We start from the raw sequence: 23,793 nt of genomic DNA, 5'->3' as shown, positions 1-23,793 counted from the left end.
CATGTTAAGTGTACTGAGCGGTATTAAGTACATTAGTAGTGTTGTACAACTGTTAGCATCACCCATCTCTAGAATTCTTTTCATCTGGTTAAAGTTGAAACTCTGCCCCCATTGCATGCTAACTCCCTTACCCCTCCCCTAGTCCCTGGCAACTGCCCGTGTACTTCCTGTCTCTACTAAGTTTGACAACTCTAAATATCACATCTAAGTGGAACCATACAGTGTTTGTCTTTTTGTGACCAGCTCATTTCACTGGGCACAATGTCCTCCAGGTTCATCCACGTGGTAGCAGGTGTTAGAATTTCCTTCCCTTTTAAGACTGGATGATATCCCATTGCATGGACATACTACATTTTGCTTGTTCATTCATTTATCAATGGACACTTGGGTTGCTTCTGCATTTTGGCTCTTGTAAGCCATGCTGCTCTGAACATGGCTGTATAGATATCTCTTTGAGAGAGCCTGCTTTCAGTTCTTTTGGGTACATGGTTAGAATTGAAATTGCTGGATCATATGGTAATTCTCTCTTTAATTTCTGGGGAACTGCCATATTTTTCCATAGTATCCCCAATAGTGGACAACAGTACCTGATGAGAAATGCAGGTTTCCAGCGACTGATGTCTGGAGTTCAGTTTCTTGGTTCAATCCTGGTCCAACTGTTTATTAGCTCTGTAACTTTGAGCAGATCAGATCACCTTAACTCTCTCATATGCAAAATGTGGATTAAAAGTACCCACTGCTGAGTTGGCTTTGACAATTAAGAGGAATGTCTGGCATGTACTGAAAGGTCAATTAGCAGTCATTTTTATTATTTTATTTATGTATTTATTTGAGAGAGAGTGAGAGCAAGAGTGAGAGAGAGAGAGAAAGAAAGAGAGAGAGAGAGAGAGAGCACATGAGCAGGGGGAAGCGGCAGAGGGAGAAGCAGACTCCCTGCTGAGCAGGAAGCCTGATGCGAGGCTCCATCCCAGGACCCCAGGATCATATCCTGAACCAAAGGCAGATGCTCAACTGACTGAGCCACCCAGGCACCCCATTTTTACTCTTCTTAAGTTAAACAAATAACATTCCTTGTGGTGGGCCTTCAGAGAGGGAGGTGGGCAAAGATTATTGTGGTTTTAAGATCTGACCACCCGCTCTGAGATTTTACATTTTGCAGTGGTCCTTAACTCTGCCCATGTGATGATGTCTTAGTTAGTTCAGGCTGCTACAACAAAAATACCTCACACTGGGTGGGTGAAACAACAAAGATTTATACCTCACAGTTACAAAGCTGGAATTCCAAGATCAAGGTGCCAGGAGATCCAGTGTGTGGGGAGGGCTCACCTCCTGACTCCTAGATTACCTTCACACTGTGTCCTACAAGGTGGAGAGGCTTATAGGCTGTTCATTCCCTTCCATGACCACAAATCCCACCATTGTGGGGCTTCCATCCCCATGACCTCATCTAAACCTAATTCCTTCCTAAGGGCCTCACTTCGACATACCATCACCTTGGGGATTAGGCTTCAACACACAAAATGAAAGTGGGGGAGGTAAGCATTCAGACTATTGCAAGTGGTTCTTTGCCCTGTGCTTCATCCTCTCTTTCACGGAACCGTCAACTAAGAACAGGTGCAAACTCTGATCTTGCATACAAGGAACACATTTGACATTTTGAACACATTTTTCCTTCACCTCTTAGGTAAGAGCTTTCATACAGGATAGTTGTGAGTCAATTGCAAGATTGAGAGATTAGGTTGCAGCCACAGAGGCCATGATAAGAGCAGAATCACCCTAGCTTAGGTGGCCAGAAGCACTTGGAAAAAGAGAAAAATCAGCATTGTGTTAACCTGTGTGCTCCAAGTGATTATCCTTGTAAAACACTTGCAGAGCGTGTAATGAAATGAGTGTTGCAGATACTGTCAAATTCCCAGAAAGAGGAGAGGGAAAATATTTCTAGCACAGAGATTTTCATTTATTTCCATGTAAGGGAAGATGATATAGGTTCACTTCGTGATTTTTTTTTTTTTTGCCTGACCTCATATAGGGCAGTGCTCAGAATACAAATTAGGAAATCTGAACAATTCCTATTCTTTATGTAATTCCATGGGAACATATTACAGTGATCTGCCATAAATGCTTTGAAAATATAACAAAGATGTTATAAGCATGGTCCTCCTTTGGATGTCCAGTGGATTCTGAGAAGCTTAGGTTTTGAAGCTGGCACAATAAATCCGTGAGATGGCTCCCTTTAGTTGTGTCCTCTGACAATAACACTTATTATAATACTAACTCACTCCAGGAATTAAGATTATCTTTTATTTGTAGTGGTGAATAGAAGGTCATGTTTTGGTCTCCATAGGCTTTCCATCTACTTCTATGTAATAGAAATGCTTTTGATTCCTGCAGTAACCTGAGGGATTTCAATCTTTCTGGATTTATTTGGGTTTTGGACTCAGGCGAACTGGGTTCATATCTTGGCTCCATAGTTTATTGACCATGTAAACTTTATCAATAAACTTATCTGAGCCCCAGTTTTCTTACCTATGAAATGGGGATGATATCTATCTCATAAAGGTTATGTAGTTTAATGTAAATTGCTTGGTGCAGGACACAGCATGTAGTGCATACTCAATAAATGTTAGGTATTATTAATTTGGCTCTGATGCTAGGCTCTTTTAAAAGGGAAATATGTGTTGATTAAAGAGGATGGAGTCAAAGGATGCAGTGGCACCTATCTTCCCTCCTCACCTCAGTGTTTACCCTTGGTCCTGGGTCAGGGTACTACAATAGTCTAAATATTCTTCCTTGAGATGGATGAGGACCGTATTGGATCATGGCTTTGACTACTCTAAGGCTCCATCTTTGGGGGACTTCCCACAAAGGGAGAACCAAGGCATCAAGAACCAACTTGAATCTCAATGGACTGTCTGAACAAGTAATAGGAGCACCTCTGTGGTCCCATCCGAGACTTTGGCTTAATAGAAAGTGTTCCTCCCAGAATTCTCCCATCAGAATACATTCTTATATGCCCATATGCCCCAAGGTCATTACTGAAGAACTAGAGCTTATTTTGTACAAGCTTACTCACTCCTAAGACCATTCATCATAGGTTCAATGTCTAGTTTTTTGTTGGTTCAATTGTTTTTTCCTGTTTAGGGGCAAAGCTCATTAGCATCTGGAACTAAAGCTGGATTGGCAGTAGCCAGTGTGGCATCACATCACTAATTTTCCTTTACCTTTATTGACATAGGGCATGTAATTAATAATAAAACTTGACTTTTGCTCTTCTATCTCCATCTTCCTTGGTATAATAATATAAACAGAACTTCAAGAAATCACTTCCTTGGGAGATGTTTACACAAAGCTAAAGGACTGTTTTGGAGGCACTTGTCCATTCTAAACATTTTTATTTATTTTATTATTTTATTTTATTTTTTTAAGGAGTCCTCTTAAAGGCTCCTCCCCTTTCCTTCCAACTATAATGGCTGAATTGGGAGCCTGTGGGATAGGAGATGGAGTTTGAAAATGAATAAGAATAAAGCTGCAATTGCTTCTTTTAAATTTGACTTTAACTCTTTATTACAATATCATGACCTAACTATATAAATAGCATTTGAAATTGTGAAAATCCATCCAGCAAATATTTCTTGAGAACTACCATGCATAAGGCTCAATGGAAGACAGGTTTAAGGATAGGAGGATGAGTAAGAAAGGGCCCCTGACCTCAAGAATATTAAAATGTCTTGGAAGGAGAGATGTGGTTAAGAAAGAGGCCCAAGACTAGAGTGTTGTACCATGAAATCCCAAGCACAGTTGGGCGCTCTTTGACTCTGGTATGTATGTGATTCCAGAAAGCCAGTCAACTTGCTTATTGTTCTAATTGGAGGCGTGTTTGCCTTTGCATAGAACTATAGACTCTCTATCCAGCTTTATCAAGATAAGATTTACACAAAATAAAATGCACAAATCTTTTTTTTAAATTAATTAATTTATTTATGATAGTCACAGAGAGAGAGAGGCAGAGACATAGGCAGAGGGAGAAGCAGGCTTCATGCACCGGGAGCCCAACGTGGGATTCGATCCCAGGTCTCCAGGATCGCACCCTGGGCCAAAGGCAGGCGCTAAACCACTGCGCCACCCAGGGATCCCTAAAATGCACAAATCTTAAATGTATATCTTGGCTAATTTTTACATTTATCTTGAGTATTACAAAGATACAGCATTATATAATATTGGATCACATAGTGAAAAGTTATTTCTATTCCAGTTTTCTTTCATCCCGATTAAATCAAATGAACAGTTTCAGTTTGGTGTTAGTCTGATTTAACACCTTTCCACCACTTGCTAATCCTCCTTTTTAATAAAGATGGAACAGGACACAGGCTCTTAGTCTTTAGCAGGCAACATATCTAGAAAGAATTCCATGTTGTTTTGTCTTCCTTCTTTTTAAATTTTTACAACTTTAGAATTGGTGGCAAGTGATACTAGTAGTATTTATGGTACTGACTTAATATTTTAATAAACCATTTGAAATCTGGAAAGTGAATTGTCTGAAAGAAAGAAACATTAAGAAGATAATTTTACAGTAGGAACCCAGCTAGGGCAAAATTCATGAAGGTAGTTTTTATATGATTGAAATTTGGAAAACTGGTTCATAGGAGATATCTGGCAGATTTTTTAAAAATTTTTATTTATTTATGATAGTCACAGAGAGAGAGAGAGAGAGAGAGAGGCAGAGACATAGGCAGAGGGAGAAGTAGGCTCCATGTACCGGGAGCCCAACGTGGGATTCGATCCCGGGTCTCCAGGATTGCGCCCTGGGCCAAAGGCAGGCGCTAAACCACTGCACCACCCAGGGATCCCTCTGGCAGATATTTAAAACCCTACTTTACTAATAATGATAGAACAAAGGCATTTGTAGCATGTTAATCGAATTCTTATGTTTTAAGATCTGATACTGACATCTAAGTTAATGAAGCAAATCAAAAGCTTAATTTTGTGATGGGATCAGTACTGGGCCTCCACCTCCTGACCCATTCTTTTCAAGATGTAATCCTGAAGATAACAGAATGTCCTTCTCCCCACTAATTATATAGCTAACTCATGCTTATTGATGAAAGAAAGTTTGCAGTAAACACAAAGAGAAAAGAGTTTGCCCCAAATCCCATCACCCATCCTTACATTTTGCCATCATCCATCCATCCATCCTCCATCCAATCACTTATTTACTCATTCATATATTCACAAGGAAATCATCTATTTACTTGACAATACTGACTAGCCATCCAATATGTACCAGGCACTGTTTTAGACATTGAGGCTACTGAGGTGTGCAACACAGAGAAAGCATCCTTGCTCCCGAAATGCTATCTCCTTTTCCTATGTATATATGCATGGGAAGGTTGGGTTTTAAAAAAATATTACTTCTATAATACAGTATTACTGTATTACCTACTTTTTAAATTAGTATATCATGAACATTTTTCTGGGCCAATGTGTGGATCAACATCATCCATTTTAACATCTGTAGAGCATTTTACTTAAGTATAATTGCATAGAAGTAGGATTATTGATGAGTTTGCCACTGTTGGACTTTAGGTGATTTATGTGCTCACCAATGTGATGAAGGATACTGTACATGTGCAGTTTTACCTGTCTGATGGCCTCTTCTGCCTGATTCCAGTCCCACCATTGACAGTGTGTGTGGCTCCGGCAGGCTGTTTTAATCTCTTTGAGCTGTTGTGCCCTCATCTGTGAAAAAGGACCATTAAAATGATCTCATACAGGTTCTGCAAGGATCAGTTGCTTGGTCTCTTGACAAGAATAAGTTAAGCACGAAATAGGTATTATCTGACAATATTAACTACGATGATGATGGTGCCAATAATGATTTCTTCTGGGATGCCTGGGTGGCTCAGCGGTTGAGCTTCTGCCTTTGGCTCAGGGCATGATCCCGGAGTCCTGGGATCAAGTCCCACATCAGGATCCCTGCATGGAGCCTGCTCCTCCCTCTGCCTGTGTCTCTGCCTCTCTCTCTCTTTGTCTTTCATGAATAAATAAATTAAATCTTTGAAAAAAATAATGATTTCATCCTTGCATTTTTATTATTTATATCTTAATGGATATACTTAATGGTTTTGGTCTGATTTGTGTTTATGTCACTGCCCTGGACTCCTTTACAGTGCTTTGTGTGAAGTAGTAGCTCAATAAGTGTGATAATATGGGATGTATGAAATAAGTGTGATAATATGGGATGTATGAGTGGTTGGATGAAAATGAAGAACAAGCATCTGATTAGGGACCATGATCTATGTTCTGGGCCTAACCTCAGACTCAGGTAGCTACAAGTGCTGCTCTGGTCATCTCAACAACATAGGTAGCCAAGGCTAGCCTTGGGTAGCCCAGGTGCTGCTCTGGGTTAAGTTAATCCCCTCCTGTGGGTCCCACATTCAACGGAATGCTAACCTCCCAGCACACCCTGACATAGGCATGTGAGTGTGCAGGGACACACATTCCTCATCTTTGGGTCCCAGTCTCCCTAAGAACACAATGGTTCTTGGTCACTGGAGATCAAGTTTCATGAACTTGATCCAGCCAAGTGAGATCAGAGTGGGAACAACTTCAACCTTTGGGAAAAGGAGGAAAAGGATGCTTGAGTAAACTTCCATGTTATTACTCATCTCCTTCACCATGAGATGCTGGACACAGTGCTGATAGGGTTTTAGAGTCAATAGAGTTGGGTTCAAATTGTGGTTTTGCAAATTATTAGCTGTGTGATATTGAGAAAATAAGCTTTTATGGTTTTAGTTTTCTTACTTGTAAAATAAAGATTCTAATGCCTTCTTATTTGAGCTGTTAAGGGAATTAAATGAAACAGCGTGTGTGAAGAGGTTTAATGAAGGGCTTCTGTCATTTGGGTGAACCAGGGCATAGTATAACTCAAGGTACTATATACAGGGTCTTCATTTATATTCTCTCCTCTGGGACTCAAGCATCACAGACTTTTCTGGGCTGATTGGATACTTCTCATATACCCTATCCTACCAATATTCTCCCCAAAATTTTCCATCAAAACTTGTGGGTGTTGTGTCCCATCCCCTTGGTCTCTGCTGAGAGAGTTATGAATTAGTCCCTGTGAATGGAATAGCATGTCTGAGTCCAAGATCTGATCTAGATATTTCTGCCTAAGCTCTCATAGGTAAATGGAATTATATCTATCACAGTTTCTATGGTTTCATGCATGGAAATCAGCCAAACTAGATGGGAAGCTGCTTGAAGATAGGGACCATGACTTGTCAAGCTCTGAATCTGGGGAACCCAGCACAATATAGGTACTCAGTAAATAATAGTGGGGTGATGCCCTGTAGCTTCACTTAATTTCCCAGTAGAATATAAGGTCTTTGAAGGCAGGATCTTGTCTGTTCAGTGTGAAATCTCTAGTGCTTGGTAGGCTCTCAATAGCTCCTGGGTGAACAAACAAATAAGGCAAGGAGGAAGATATAGTTTCATTTTTCAGGGTTTGAGAATAGGGCATGAGTTGGTATAAACAGACCCACACAAAGAAGGCTCTAGCCACTGTTCAGTTCTGTTAGCAGCCCGTCTGCTCTGCCCCCTTGGTTGGCAGACACTCTGCAACAGGTCCTGCTTGAGTGGCCCTTGCCTTGATTGATCATCTTCCTTGTGATAAACAGGAAGGAAAATCATTATGGCACAAGCGCCTTGTCATCCCACATGCTTTGCTTGTGATGGATATCCTCCACGTATAAAGTCGTCAGTGGAAACCCAGAGGAAATGACTGCTCTCCAGACCCAACCTGGAGCAAGTTCATCATCAGCTCGTCTAATTTCCACTGCTCAGCAGTCATCATTTTCTCTCAGGGCTGAGGAGGAACGGGGTTTCGACTTAACGACAGAAAAAGCTGCCACCTAATTGCTCTTTTTCTCATCTGTACATTGTTGAGAAGATGTAGACAAAAGAGATCACTATCAAAAGAACAGGCACTTGGAGCTGCAGGAACTTTTAAGTGCTTTTGGTGGGAGCACTTGGCAGATTCAGCCAAGTGGGTAATATACATGTTCAAAACCCTCAGTAACTGCAGTCCTAAGCTTGCGCCCTGGAGAGCTGTGTGCATTTGTGCATAGGGATACTTGTATAGGATCTGCTGTGCTGAGAAAAGACTATTGTGTGTGTGTGTGTGGGGGGGGCAGGGTAGAATCAGGAGACCAATTAGGAAGGTAGGGCAACCAATTCCACTTGGAAATGATGGTGGGTTGGCCTAGTATAGGAGCAATGGTGGTGGTGGTGGTGGGTGACTCAGCACTGCTGTGTACAGTTGAGCAAGTTGGGTACTGTGCATCTAGGAGACTCATTCCCATAGCTATGACGGGAATGGCACCCTTAGGGTTTTGCAGTACACAGCCGTGTGCAGTGGTCCCATAAAAAGGAGGTGGATTCCACAATGGTAGGGATTTTACTTTGCTCCATGCTCCATCCCTAGGCCTCAGACAGTGTCTGGCATAGAATAGGTACTCAATAAAAATGTGTTGTGTGAATGATACGTTTCTTCCATCTCCCGCGTTCTTGGAAACAGTGGCTGCAGGTGAAGCGGTGCCGTCTGATGTGTGTTTTGACAGATCTTGTAAAAAGTCTCTATTTTACTTTGATGGCCACTTGGAGTGCCCTGGTATGCAAGCCCCTTTGTGCTTCAAAACCCCATCATTTTATGCCATCGGGTGCAAAAAGGCTTTTAATGGCATTATTTGAAGAAAAGAAGGAAAAAATAAACTTTATTATACTTTGTCATCCCCCCTCCTGAAGAATCACGTCTGAGTCACCTCTCACTCACTGATCTGTTCTGGATGCAATTAAAGTTAAATCACCTTTGGGACCAGAGCAGCCTCATCTTTATTTACAGCACCTGCAGATGAAGCAGCTCCCTTCTAATTTTAACGGCTCCTCCAGTGGCAAAGATCTCTTTTCCAAAGGAGCTGGTGGAGAAGCGATAAAGGATGGTTACCAAATATTTTCCTCTGGGGACAGAACAGGGATGGGGCAAGGAGAGGGAGCGAGTCTGTGCTATGGCAGTAGATGTCCCGCACATTCTGGGCTCAAGTGCGGGCGCTGCCTTTTCTCAGCCGAATGACCTTGGATGGGTCAGGGAAACTGGCTGAACCTGTCACCTTCTCAATCAATAGGGTGAGTGGGGAGGACAATGCCTGGCTGGCCAATCCAAAAGACTGTAAGATCCCAAGGAGATCATGTGGAAAAAGGTGTCATATATTTAGTAGCTGTGAGAGGGAGTAAAAGGTGGGGAATCTATTATTTTAATTATCAGGCACATTGCATTTTGTTTGAGACCCTTCTTGTCATATGTCATTGTGTTGAAAAGCCTTGCTTCCACATCTGTCTCCCTATGTCTTCTTCCCTTCCCCTTGGCCTTCAAATTCACTCAGCGAGTAGTTGTTAAATGTCTACCATGTGCCAGGCACTGAGTTTCTAGTAGAAACACAACAGATGTGGTTTCTGCCTGTTAAGCAGCTTATAAGCTACTGGGAAAGAGGCCTGGAAAAAAGTTAGATTGCCTGTATGATTATGTGATTAGCCTTGTGCTGCATCCCACGAAGGGAAAGAATGGATAGTTGGAAGAACATATCACAGAGAAGCTAAATCAGACCAAAGAGTCGGAGAAACCTCCCTGCAGAAGTAGTCCTTATGTGGAGACACAAAGGATGGCTGGGAGTTAGCCAGGTGGAAGGAGGGCATAGTTTTCTAGGTGGGTAAAATGGCATGTGTGAGCATCTGGAGGCTGTTGGACTGGGATAAAGCAAAGGAAGGGAAAGATAAATCATGAGGGTGGAAGAATTGGCAGGGGCAAGATCAGGAGGCCAAGTAAGGGTGAGAGCGACAGCGCATTGACAAAGCTCTTCCAAAGGGAGGCTGATGCAGTGTCCTGGCAGTGATGACCCACAGCCAAACCTAAGCCAAAGAAAATAAGCAAGCAGACTAAACAACAAGAATCAACCCCAGTTCTGCTTCACCTGGAGCATTTGCCACGTTTCCCCTAGAAGGTGTAGGCTGGTGTGTTTCTCCAGTCAAAACGCTAACCTGGAGCTTGGTGTATGTCCAAGCAGCTCCTTCTGGGAGGTTAGAGAATGAAGTGATTCCTTGCCCTTCTGGCCCCAGAAGGAAGATCCAGGGAAGAGAGGAAGGCCAAGACAATTTCCAGTTCAGTACTGTGTTAAGCTCTTCCTGTGGGGAAACAGAACTCTTAGACACAGAAGCGTGGTGCTCTGGCTTACCCATTTAATGAGGATCTTTGGATGACAGTCCTTTGGAAGTTCCTATCAATCAACTTATGACAATGTTCTAATGAACACCTTCCCATCCCCAGCTGGACTCCAGAAGACAGACAGCTTTGCCCCCAGGGGATGGGTGGCCTCCCTGCATTGCCTCTAAAAGCTCATTATGGAGGCCAGCCAATCATAGTTACATTGCTAATTGAAGAAGAAAGCTACAGTCAGCACAGAGTGAGAATTATCAGACAATATCAAGGAAAAACTTCCTGAGTGGCCCTGGAAGTGTCCATCAGCAGCCACCGCAGGCCACTGTGCTAGATGCTAATGAAAGAGGGGCTTAAAATGCGCACTGAGGAAAATCGGCTGTCTCCAGAGATTCTCCGCGATTGCCTGTGATGTGGAATTTTGAGATATTTCACTGCAATAGGACTTAATTGAAGTGGAGTTATGGCAAACAGGACTCATTTCTTGGGAGGGGTTTCATAGGATGGACAGGGATGCCTGGCCTGAACTTTTTCCACCATTAATCAAGTGGTGGATCTGGCTCGGGAAAATACAGCCTTCAATATGACCTTCACTTGACTGGGGACCTTATGGGAGGGTCGAATTGCTCAGTTAAGTGTCATGAAGGATAACAGAGCAAGGAAACAACAGGTCCTCCCCTCCCCATGAAAGGCTCACCAAAAAGGAAAACCACCCCTCTCCCAAAACAAAGTGACAACAAACTCTCACATTGGCTATAGAGGATGCAGGTGTTTCTTATGAATTCTCCTTGCATTCAGTGAACAGCCTGGTGCAAAGGCTTCAGTGTGGAAGAGTTTGGAAAAAAATATTAGTTGCATCCAAGGAGTATGGCCAAACAGGATGAATCTTGCTGTTGAACTTCAGCAGGGATGATACACTTGGCCCGGATAGGAGGGCCAGAGAGAAAATTCATGAATATGCCTGTGGTCTTCCAGCTCCATTTTAACTTGGGCAGTCCCTTTTTGTTCTTTTTAAAAAGCTTTTAGTTATGGAAAATTTCAAACATAAGTAAAATATCAAGAAAGTATAATGAAAGTGAGTGATAGCCGCAAGATGGTGGAATGGGAGCTTTCTACATGAGCCCCATCCACAGAACATTGACTTTGACGATAACCCACTGAAGAGAGTAACTTTATGGGAATCTGGGAATCCAGTGGAGAAGTTCCGGCATACGGCTGGTACAGAAAACCCAAGAACAGACACAATGAAGAGGATAAGAACTGTTTGACTCTACCCTCTACTCCATGGCGCACAGCTCAGTGGCAAGGGAGACCCCTTCAGTACCTGAGTTCTCCGATGGGGGAAAATGAGAGCATGTGAGCAGGAACCTGGTTTTCCAGCCACATGAGACATTGCCCAAGAGGACTTCTGTCTCCCTCATCCAGAATGCTGAGGCGAGCTGAGTGACAGAGGGCCAAGGAGAGGCTGGGAGCATAGCAACCAGGGCTCAGAATGCACCAAAGGGACACAAGTCCTTCTAGCGCCTTCATGGACTCCATCAGGAAGCCCTCACCCTCCCATGAGCTGCTGGTGATGTCTCATCTATGGATCCTCCAAACTGGCCCATGGGCACCCCTAGTGCTTTACCAAACCTGTCCTTCTCCCCTTGTCTGGGCCCGTGTCTGGGTCCCTGCCAATGCTCCCATGGTTGGAGAGTGTGAGCCTTTGCAGACAGCCAGTGAACAGGTGCAGAAAGCCTGCCCAGTTCTGCAAGATGGGGAGAAAGCACACAAACCTGAGCATTTCATGGCACCCCTAGGGAAAATAGGAAGGACACTTTCAGCACTAGGCTTGTTTTCTGGGGTTCACGAGAGGCCTAAGATCTTAAGAATTCTCCTCTCTACAATTTCCCAATTGCCTCCTGGTTCCCACAGCCCCTTCTTCTCTCCCTGCTTTTCTTTTTAGAAATCCAGAACTTTATTTTCCCCTCTGCTGTGCACTTCTCATGACTGCGCCTTACTCTGAGGCGAAAAGGTAGTAAAAGAACAGTGGAGATGGAGATGTTTCAGGTACTTACCCAGCTGTGGCCACCATCACTATAGCTACTGCTGTCAGAGGATTTGTGGGGTAGGCTGGGGTGCCAGATAATGGAAGAAGCATAAAATGAGAAATCATCCCCCTCCCCAGACCTTTAGGAGCATCCTTCCTCATTAGACTAGAAGGAGGGCTCTCTCTGAGTCTGCACCCACTGTCTAGGCATGCCTTTGGGTCCAGGCTGGGGATACGAGTGGAGAAAAAAGAAATCCCAGAAATTCACTGCTGGATTGGTCCTGCTTTGAGTTCTGTTTGTCCTTTCAGCCTGCTACCTGTGCTGTCCAATCAGCCTGCTATCATTTCCTTTTCAGAGTCCTCGGATGCTGTCTCAAGTATTCTTAGCAAGCTTTTTAATTGCATGGAGAGACAAGGCAGGCTATGCTTCCTCCACGGCACCCACAACTGGAACCCAAATGATTCATATTTAAACATTTTTAAAAATATTTATTTATTTATTTATTTATTTATTTATTTATTTATTTATTTGGATATGAGCAGGGGGAGGGGAAGAGGGAGAGGGAAAGGGAGAGAGTCTCAAGTAGACTCCCTGTTGAGTGTAGAGCATGCTATGGGGCTCGATCTTATGACCCCGAGATCATGACTGGAATTAAAACTCAGAGTTGATGCTTAACTGATTGAGCCATCCAGGTGCCCCCAAATGATTCATACTTTAAAACCCTGTTTATTTATTAGGCTTTAGTTCTGCATTTTAAAAAGTCAGTTTTATTAGAGTATAACTGACATACAATGAAGCATACACATATTATGTATACATTCGATGGATTTTGACAAATTTGTAGAATTTGCATATAAACCTCATCCCGGTGGAGATGTAGAAGATTCTCATCACCTTAGAAAACCCCCTCATATTCTTGATGCTTAAAAATAAGTTTGAAAACTTCTGGGATTGAAGATACCGTTGGCTCTTAAATTTAGGAAAGTAAAATCTCTCATCTCCCAATTGCTTAACTCCACTTGAGTGGACTCCCAAATAAGGCAGCACGTAGAGTGGTTGTGCACAGAGGGCAGAGAAGGTGAGAAGCCAAAAGAATAGCCCATTGTAGGAGGAAATGTGTTTCTCTTGGCTTGGGCAAGCAGGCCTCCCGTAGAACCCTGCTGACCAGTCATCCAGACGGCAACTCCCCGGGAGCCTTGGCATTCTGTGAGCCTGCCAACAAAACAAACACAGTCAGAGACAGCAAGCATATTTCTCAAAAGTCAAGTTGATCTACCTCCTGGTGGGGAGGCTGCGCATCCGTGTGCCAGTCACATTAGAGTAGTCAATTTCCTGCCAGCAGTCAGGAGAGGATGAAACACATGTGGTATGTGTGGGCACCCCACCTGCATGCTACCCTGCCTAAGATGCACATAGCCCAAATCTTCCTGGAAAACAAGCCTGCTCTGACTTACCTGGGACAGATGTGAATTTAGAAGAACATGCTCTTGGCATAATTCATTTTTATATGGGTGGGACTTCTCTAGGGGCAATCAGGTTGAGAACACATGTTGTAGGGCTGGCAGATCTTTGAGATGCATAGATGGTCTCATGTTCTCTTGGTCCATTTACAAGGAAATTGTTACCCCTGGAAACAGCTATCAGATTGAAAATAGTAAGTTATGAATACCCTCAATCCTTCATGTTTGAGTTCATGGAAACTGTTACTAACCTTTCATATTGGTAGACTATTCTACCAATAGAATTCATGGTTGTTCGCACTAAAGGGTGTTACTAAAACCCCATAACTAAACCCTTAAGAGTGGAAGATAATCAGGGGTAGCCCATTATTAAAGAATCTCAGTATTTACCAGTTACACACATATAGTCCAGAAGAAGGTTAAAGAAATATATACCTTTTTCAGGTCAAGTCCTCTATCAAACTGGACAGAGGCCACTGTCAACTGGCGTGGGTGGGAAGTGGCTCATCCTTTCTACTCAGTTTTGTCACCAGCACCTCAACAGGGATGAATCCTTATGTATTGATTAAAGTGCTTACTCTTCATGGTTACTATAGATATCAAATGTCTTCTGCTCCCTTTATGATATCCTGCCTCTTCTACTCAGTATGTATTTATTTATTTATTTATTTATTTATTTATTTATTTATTTATTTTTTATTGGTGTTCAATTTACTAACATACAGAATAACCCCCAGTGCCCGTCACCCATTCACTCCCACCCCCCGCCCTCCTCCCCTTCTACCACCCAAGTATTTAAAAATAATATGTCACTCTCTCAGCTACGTCTGGTTCCACTGAGGATAAGTGCAGGATGGGGGTCTGGGTTGAAGGTGGATGGCGAGTTTGAACCCTGTGGGTGGAGCACTGGCAGTCTTGAACATTGAAACTACCACAATAGCCATCCTCCTGGCTCTGGGTTCTTGGCATTATGATGTTAAAAGATTTTTATCCCCTCCCCCACCTTGAATTACAGTATCAAATGTGCCCTGCCCCCACTTGTTTAATTATCTTTGGAATGTCCAGGCCCCAGGAAAGAGGGTAAGGAAAGAAAAACTACATGGGTGCAAGCTATATTAACATTAGCTAAAAGTAGGAAATACACTTTTGGGGAATGTATCCCTTTTAAAATAACAAAAGCACAAGGAATTTGAAATGCAATGATTTCTCTTTCTTTCTTTCTTTCTTTCTTCTTTCTTTCTTTCTTTCTTTCTTTCTTTCTTTCTTTCTTCTTTCTTCTTTTTAAAGATTTTGGTTATTGATTTATGAGAGACACAGAGAAAGGCAGAGACATAAGCAGAGGGAGAAACAGGCTCCCTGCGGGGAGCCTGATGTGAGACTCCATCATCCCAGGACCCCAGGATCACAACCTGAGCCAAAGGCAGATGCTCAACCACTGAGCCACCCAGGTGTCCCAAAATGCAATGATTTCTTGAACCACTCAGTCTTTTAAAAAATATATGGATTTAGAGGCACCTAGTTGCCTCAGTTGGAAGAGCATGTGACTCTTGATCTTGTGGTCATGAGTTCAAGTCCCACATTGAGTGTAGAGATTACTTAGATTAATAAATTTTTAAATATATTGGGTCCCCTCCCTCATCCTACAACATTAGGATCTCTGGAAGCAGTCCCAAGTACTATATTTTTAGCAAGTTTGCTAAATAATTCCTAAAGGATTCAGGAACCACAGTTTTAGAGAGCTCGTCTGCTCCCTACTTGGGAAAGAAAAGAACAGCTCTATCCAAGGAATGGGTGACTAAGAAGGCATGTGCCTCTTGAGCAATGGATGAGAGTAATCATACCCTCCAAAGATTTGATGGGAAGCAAGAAGCTGATTGCAATGAGTAAAGTGAAGAATGTGCTATTAGTGACAACGTGTGGATAATTAATTAGTTATTTAAGGACATTGGATTGTTGAATGTTGGATTAAGAATTTTTAGAACAAAAAAAAAGTCCTATTGATTTAAAAAATGAAAAGCTAGGGAGACAATACTCACAGCATTGAAGATTCCCTAAGGGAGCAAAATAACAAGAAAGATTTTCTACTGAGCTGAAGCACGACATAATATATGTTGTTTCCAGTACCAGGGACACATTTCTGTTGATTTGGAAGCTTAATTCTTTCAAACTTTACACTCTGTGCAGATGAAAATCTTGGTGATTATTGCAAGATAAACAGGATTCCTGGTACTCCACAGAGTACCAGAGAAGGGAAACTTTTCCATTGTTCAGTCAATCAACTCTTCCATTGTTTATTGATCAATCAATCATTCCACAGATATTTACTGAATGCTTAGCACATGTTTAATTTAATGCTCTGTCCTAGAGCCCTATTAAACAGACTGGTGGACAATCCTAATTATCTGGGTTTCCGTGTTTGAATACTGGCCCTGTGTATTTGTTATCTGTTTCTAAGTAACAAATTATCCCCAAACTTAGCTTAAGACACCAAACATTTATTATCTCACAGTTTCAGTTGGTCAGGAATTCAGGAGAATCTTAGCTGAGTGGGTCCAACTGAAGGTCTTACATGGGATCAAAGTCAAGATTCTGGCTGAGGATATGGTCATCTGAAGGCTTGACTGGGGACAGGTGATCCACTTTCAAGATGGCTCGCTCACATGGCTGTTAGCAGGACACCCCCAGTTCCTTGCCACATAGGCTACTCCTTAGGACAACTTGAGTGTTCTTACCACATGGCAGCTGGCTTTCCCCAGAATCAGTGATCTGAGAGAGACGGAGCAAGGAGGATGTTTGTTTTATCTGACTGAATTTTGGAAATGACATCCTGTGACTTCCACCACATTCTGTTCCTTAGAAATGAGTCACTAAATGTGCCCTATGCCCCCCCCCTTCCTTTTAATGGAGGAAGATCAAAGAACTTGTGGACGTCTTTATCACACCTCACTTTATCTAAAGGACTTTGTTACTTGTGTTATGGCTAGGTTTGAAGGCATACTTTAAGGTAAGGTATAAGCAAGCTGACCTAACCTCATCATTAAACCACTTCCACATACTAAGTCTGCAGAGATTGTTGACCATGGCCATACATTAGAATAACCGGGAAGTATAGCTTTTCAAAAATATCAATACCTGGATTTCATCTCCAGAAATTCTGATTCAGATGGTCTGAAATGTGGTCAAGAATTGGCAATTTTTCAAAGCTCCCCAGGTGATAAATCACTGGCCCAATAAGCTGAAAAATTGATTGATAAACCTTTAAGCAACTAGCTGCTGGATGCCACCTTAGTCTTGATTTAATTGTATGATTTGATGAGCTTTCGAAGTGTTTTGACAAATAACCTTTGTCACCATTTTTCTCCATTCGTTTTCATTTTCTACACATTCTGGTTTGGTTTTCTTATTTATATTGGATTCATTTTCTCAACTATATTAGAGTTTGACATAATGATATTTTCTTACAGCTTCATCATGCATTCACACATCTAAAGGAAAAATCTTAACTCCAGCAAAATTGGCTTGAAGCATGTGTGTGCTATGTAAAAATGTCAGGAATGCTATAATTATATTTTATCAGGTGAAGCTTAACATTTTAATAGGCTGTGTCTAAGTCTGATTTGACAGGGTGTTTTTGGATGGTGAAATGGATGCTCAAAATAAGAAAACACCACTCAGGAACTAAATGAATCACTTCTGCCAGACAAGTAGGATTGGAGTTTATTCTGAAGGGTCTGGGTAATTTTTCTGAAGTGCTGTCCTCTTTTAATGTATGTTTATTGCATCTGATTTGGAAGGGTGGGAAAATCACCCTTCTGTGACTTGTTAATCATTAAAGAAGAGTGAACATTGGCGACATTCCAGGAGAAGCCCTTAGCTGGATATTTATTTCATCTTACCATGGGTATAATTCACCAAAATACCAAGAGTTTAAGCAACTTCATTAGCTACACGGTTCCATCCATTCCTTTTCTGTGTCAAGACATAATATCATCAAATTGGAGGAATTGGCTCATTATGGCCACACTATTATTATCATTCTCATATGGGAGTGAATTTAATGTACTTGGGTTATTCTGCTGATATGTGTATTGCCTTGGTTTTGTTTATAAACAAGACAGTCATGAGTACTCTGCATTGAGTTAGGTCCTTTTTTGAAGTATAATTTTGCACATTAGGTGGAAAATAGATGAGCTACATATTTTACATAGGAGCGAAGCACTGCCAGCTCTTCTGTGAAATGTTGACTTTTATCTCTAAGAAAGATTGTTTTTTTCCCTGGAGTCTAAAAAGATCTCCCTTCGGATAGGTGGGTGATCAGGCTGCAACATCTGCCATCCAGGACTGCCAGGTTTGACTCAGACAATCTGACTGCCAGCTTCCTTCCTTCTTTATAAGGCATTCTGTGGGGAATATAGGTTAAGGGTATGGGATTGGAAGCTAGACATGGCTTGGAGTTGCATCTTGACAGCTCCCTGCATGACCTTGGGCAAACTATTTCTCTACCTTCCACAGAAAGATGTCATGAGGATTAAATCAGTGTATAGATTATTCTTATTTCTGCTTGCCTTGTATATTTCTTCTCCATCTTTTCTACTGGTTATGGTTCTTGTTTCCTTTGGGAAACTTATTCCATAGTGCCCAACTTTATGCAGGGCTGGGCATTTGGTCAAAGAAAGCCCATGCAGAATTTTATCTATAAATTTTTTTTCACACTTTAAAGATATTATTCCATTGTCTTTGGGCTTCCATTGTTATTGTGGAGAAGTCATGTATAATTCTTTGAAGGTAATGCTTCTTTTTCCTCTGGCTGCTTTTAAAGTTTTCTGATTGCCATTGGATTTTGGAAGTTTTACTATGATGTACCTAGATTTAAATTATATAATATATATAATTCTCTCTCTCTCTCTCTCTCTCTCTCTCTCTATCTATCTATCTATATCTATATATATAATTATTATGCCTGCTTGGGACTGATAGAATTTCTCAAAGTTGTGGTTTGATGTCGTAAGTCATCTTTGGAATATTCTTTTCAAAATTTCTTCTCCTGCCTTCCACCGTTCTTTCCCTCCTCCCTTACTGGGCATCCAATTACATGAATATTAGAACTTTTCCAGAAGTCTCATATACTTCTGATGCTCTGTGTTCCATTCTTAATATTTTCTACTGATGTATCTTCAGATAGACTAATTCTCTGTTATTTTGGTTTAAGCTGTTATTAAATTATCTATTGAGTTCTTAATTTTAATTCTTGTATTTTTAGCATTCTAGGGCCTCTGTTTGATTCTTTGATGTAGATTGCAATTCTCTGATTAAATTCTTTATCTTGCTATTTTTTAGTAGATTAAAGTTATTTTAATTTCTGTAGTTGATAATCTAACATCCCATTCTTCCTCCTTTTTATCTCATCACTTGATGTTACTGGTATTGTTTTATTAAATGCCAGAAAAATGTATGAAACACTGTAGAAATTCTGGATGATGTAATTGGCCTCTAGAAAGGGCATAGTTTTGATTTTAGAAAGCAACAAAATAGAGGCAGATCACCTTTTATCTGGGGTAAGATCGATCTGAAAAGAAGTTGGATTTTCCTTTGTATGGGATGATCTATATTCAGTTTGCCCATAATTCAAGGGTAGACTGCTTCAGGGCTCCCAATGAAACCTTGGTGTGTTTACTGGAAACTCTTATTTTTGACTAATCCTGAACTCGTGTTTTTGTCTCACCACCATTGTGAGACCACTATAACTCTGCTTAGCCTCACAGGATTTTAGGATCTGCTTTTTTTTGGCTTCTCAACCTCCCAGCAGCTGGTTACAAATGTATAAAGGCCTCAGTAGGAAATGCAAAAGCCAAATGTCAAGCTTACTTTTATTTTCTCCATGACCTTGGCCTCTCAAGTTATGGCTACTTGAGTCACCATAAATTATACTTTTATTCAGCTCCCTAAGATTTCCAAAAGAGTCGTTCTTCTTTTTAACCCTCTAGATATTACTTTCTAACTAAATTCTCACTTTTAAGCTGCTTCCGAGTTGGCAAATGCCTCAGTGGGAAACTTGGTACAGAATATTGAACTTTTCCTTGCATCCTGGCCACTTTGGTAGATTTCCAATGGCTTCAAACATGTATAAAAAATTTCCAGCTTTTCTAGTCATTCTCATTGGAAATATTGGTCTAATACAAATGAGACCATTATAGCCAGAAGCAGTACTCTCTCTTGGAAATCTTAATTTTGGTCTGAGTCAGAAGAAGTGGAAAGGCCAGTGGTAATTTCCAGGGAATCAATTCTCAGACTTGTTCTGATATGATCTCTTGTGATACCCTAGCTATGGCATTTCCCTGAGACTAATTGTTCATCCTTGCCTTGAATATATTATCCAGCCACTATATTTTCAGTAAAAACTTTCTCAAACCTAGTGTGAGTTTCTGTATATTCAAATAAACCATAAACATAAAACACATCTGTCAACCATGTAGAATGAGAAGACTCATTTGTATTCATGCAAGAGTGTAGTTGTGCAATGTATTTGGTCGGGGGCGGGGGCAGGGAGGAGTTTTAAAAAGAACTCTGTGAGGTACCTGGGTAGCTCAGTCAATTAAGTGTCTGCCTTTGGCTCAGGTTGTGATTCCAGGACCCTGGAATCTAACACTGTATCAGGCTCCTGCTCAGCGGGGAGTCTGCTTCTCCCTCTCTCTCTGCCCCCCTTCCCTGACTCATGCTCTCTCTCTCTCAAATAAATAAATAAAATCTTTGATTAAAAAGCACAACTCTGTCACTAGACTCCTTAGCAAATTTGGGGAATTCATCCCCTTGGGTCTCAGTTTTCTTATCTATAAAATTTTGTTTGGACAAGATTACCTCTGAAATTCTTTCAAGCTGAAAATTTTGTTCTTTTTAATTGGTAGCTAATTGATCCCCATAGGAATTGAATCCACAAACTTTCCCTTTTAAACGCTTGGTCTTACCAATTGATCAGGCTAATATTCTATATACAAGGTTCCTTGTTAAAAAAAAAAAAAAGGCAGGGGTGGGGGAAGGTAGCTATAAAACTTTCTGTCCATGTAAAGCAAGGTGCATCTGAGTAGGAGTAATTTTTCTTTCCATAACATTGTGCAAGGCATAGGCTTAGTTGGAAAGATCCCTTTGATAGTGAATGGCAATGATTGGTTCTATCTGACTTAGATGTCACTTTACAACCACACCTCAAGGTGTTCTTTTAACCTGAGGACTTTACAAAGAAAGGTACTAAAAAACTTAATTGGGGAGATCAATCCTCCCATTTTGGAATAGCTCTATATAGTTACTTCTAATTAACATAAGCATATATATCCAAAACTTTATAGTTATATAAATATATCCAACATATACAGCAGAATCTTTGGCTTTTCTAACAGGATGTGAATTATTAACTGTGCTTCCAGCTCAGCGAGAAACTATGCATGCCACTATTAGCTCTGTGGATGTCATCATCTCAGTTCTTGGTAAATAGTTTAAATTTGAATTCTAGGCTCCCTTGAAAGCTTAATAACAAGATACATTTGTGAAGTATTACCAATCTAATTTACAGGTTCTCGAAAACTTAGATTTTATTGAAACTGACTTATTGGGGGGAGCTGTGTACCTGGCACACTTTTTTGCCCCTTGGGGAGAATTCTTTTGGCCCTATGATATACAGCTATGTCAAATATGCTCCCTTATGTCCATACTCCCATCATCGCCATAGGCCAAAATGCCATCCTTTATCATCTAATATTATGTCAACACCTAACCTCAACTCCTGGCTGATTGGTCTTCCCATATTCTCTGTGGGTCCCCTACAATCTATTCTCCCTTAGATACCAAGTGATCTTTTCAAAATAAAGGTCTGATTGTTTCATCCACTTGCTAAAAACCTCTATGTAGCTTTCCATTGGTCTCAGGTTACATTGCTTCATCATCTGACCGCTGTCTATCTGCTCAATCTCTTAATCTACCACACTTCAGCCCCTTATCTCAGCCACAGTGGCTCAAATTTACCATAACAATCTTCTTCCATGAGGCAGTTACATGTGTTATACCTTCTGCTTAGAACAAACACTTTTCTCTGTGTCCAAGAGAAGTCTACTCAGCCTTCAGATCTCAAGTCAATCAACCCCCTGGTGGAGATTAAATCATCAATCATAATCTTTTATGACTGCATGCATTTCTGCTTCACTGCACTTAGACGTATTCCTGTGTCTTACTGACTTGTGTCTGAATCTCTCTTTAGGGGCTAAGTTCCATGTGAACAGAAATTTTATATCTTTCTATTTACCACTTTTTTCACTCCCCAGAGTACAGCAGCATGCCTGTAATATAGTAGATGCTTAATAAATATGTTCAAAATAAATGAAGGAAACAACTAGTTTATATTCATCATTTCATTTATTGCGAGGATGGTTTCGAGGTTGTTTCCATTAAAATCTCCTCTCAGTGAGCACACAGTGTTGAACATTTTCTCTGGTTTCACCCCCTGAGATGAGCTACCTCAAAAATAATTGATTATTGTATTTGTTTCTATTGAGAATTAAGTAGCTGGCAGTTTTCCCATTTTGCATGGCTTTTAAGCAGGCCAGAGTGAAATTTAGCATTGACTTTCAGCTGGTTATGTTCATTAACCATGATCTATTTACTTAGCAAACCTTTATTGAGCACTTGCAGTGTGGAAAACACCGTCCCAGGCGCAAAAGGTACAAGTTTAAGAAACTAAAAGGATGTGTAAACTGTCTCTAGTTTTCTTCCCCAGAGGCAACCACTGTTAAGAATTTCTTATATAGGGGATGCCTGGGTGGCTCAGTGGTTTAGCACCTGCCTTCGGCCCAGGGTGTGATCCTGGAGTCCCTGGGTCGAGTCTCACATCAGGATCCCTGCATGGAGCCTGCTTCTCCCTCTGCCTGTGTCTCTGCCTCTATCTCTCTGTGTCTCTCATGAATAAACAAATAAATAATCTTAGAAAAAATAATTTCTTATATATCCTTTCAAAAGTTGTTTCTATGTATCTATCTCTCCCTTTCTGTAAATCAAATTATAACATAGTACACTTGTTCTGCACATTGTTCTCCTCACTTAAAAATGAAAATTACAGAGCATTCTGTATCAAAACACAGAAGGTTGCATCATCATTTTTAATGAATGTAGAGTACTCTATTGTATGTATGTACCATAATATAGTCTTCTTATTTTTTTCATTTAACATTCTTTATTTGGATGTAGTATGCATATATGTCTATAACCCACCTCAAAAGCTTGGAATAGATTAAAAGGCAAATAACTAAAACTAACATATGGGATCTCATATCCTATGAGAGTTCACTTGGAAGACCAATTGTAGGACCTGGAAATACTCACATTCAGAGAAGGAAACATATCTTTTCTTATATGACCCTATAGAGTCCAATCAGTGATGGATAGTCAATGTATTATGGCTGGAGGACCAGGGCTGAAACTCTTGTCATTTCATCTAAACAAGGCAGAAGTCCCAAGGCAATTTCAGAACCTATTTAATAGGATTTCAAGGGATCCATTTGACTACATACAAAGCTCTCCAAACTTTGGTCCAGACTTTCTTCATTGATTTAATGTAAAGCCTAATAAAATTCTATGGCTTAAAATAAAACAGCATGAACTTGATTCAGGCTCAAAGGCAACAGTGTCAGTGCCTTTTTCTATATCTTTATCTTTGGGAATTTAATTATCTTATTAAGTCATGGTTTAATGGAGCCCAAGGACTGAAACTGTTCCTGCCTGGTTGTGTTACAAAGTGAACAGCTGACATTCTTACAAGATGAAGAGCTGCTTCGAATGCTAAAGACAGAATCTTGGCTTCTCCCCTGAGACAGCCTGAGTAGTCATGATTCACACACTGCGGGCACCAACATGGAGCTGGGCTGGGGTTGGGATGCTGGTGTTTCCTCAAGCAGAGCCTCCCTGGGTTCCTTCTTCCATCCTTTCCAAAGAACAGATGCTCCATGAGTAAACTTGTTCTCAAATGTAATGCAGCTCTGTGATTTCTATTTGATTCTGT

The 23,793-nt window shown here is 41.0% G+C and overlaps 1 long non-coding RNA gene across 1 annotated transcript; it reads right to left on the bottom strand.

Moving 5' to 3' along the window:
• Nucleotides 1–12,894: 12,894 nt before the first annotated feature.
• LOC140637627 (uncharacterized) lies at nt 12,895–14,426 on the bottom strand. The gene is made up of 3 exons (XR_012034695.1): nt 14,190–14,426; nt 13,749–13,931; nt 12,895–13,506 (listed from the first exon to the last, which is right to left on the bottom strand). It is a non-coding gene; the product is annotated as an uncharacterized lncRNA (long non-coding RNA).
• Between the last annotated feature and the right edge of the window lie 9,367 nt (nt 14,427–23,793).

Source organism: Canis lupus, chromosome 8, assembly GCF_048164855.1.
Source record: "Canis lupus baileyi chromosome 8, mCanLup2.hap1, whole genome shotgun sequence".
NCBI classification, from domain to species: Eukaryota; Metazoa; Chordata; class Mammalia; order Carnivora; family Canidae; genus Canis; species Canis lupus.
Note: the sequence above shows the minus strand (reverse complement) of the source record. Positions and strands in the feature narration are given on the sequence as shown.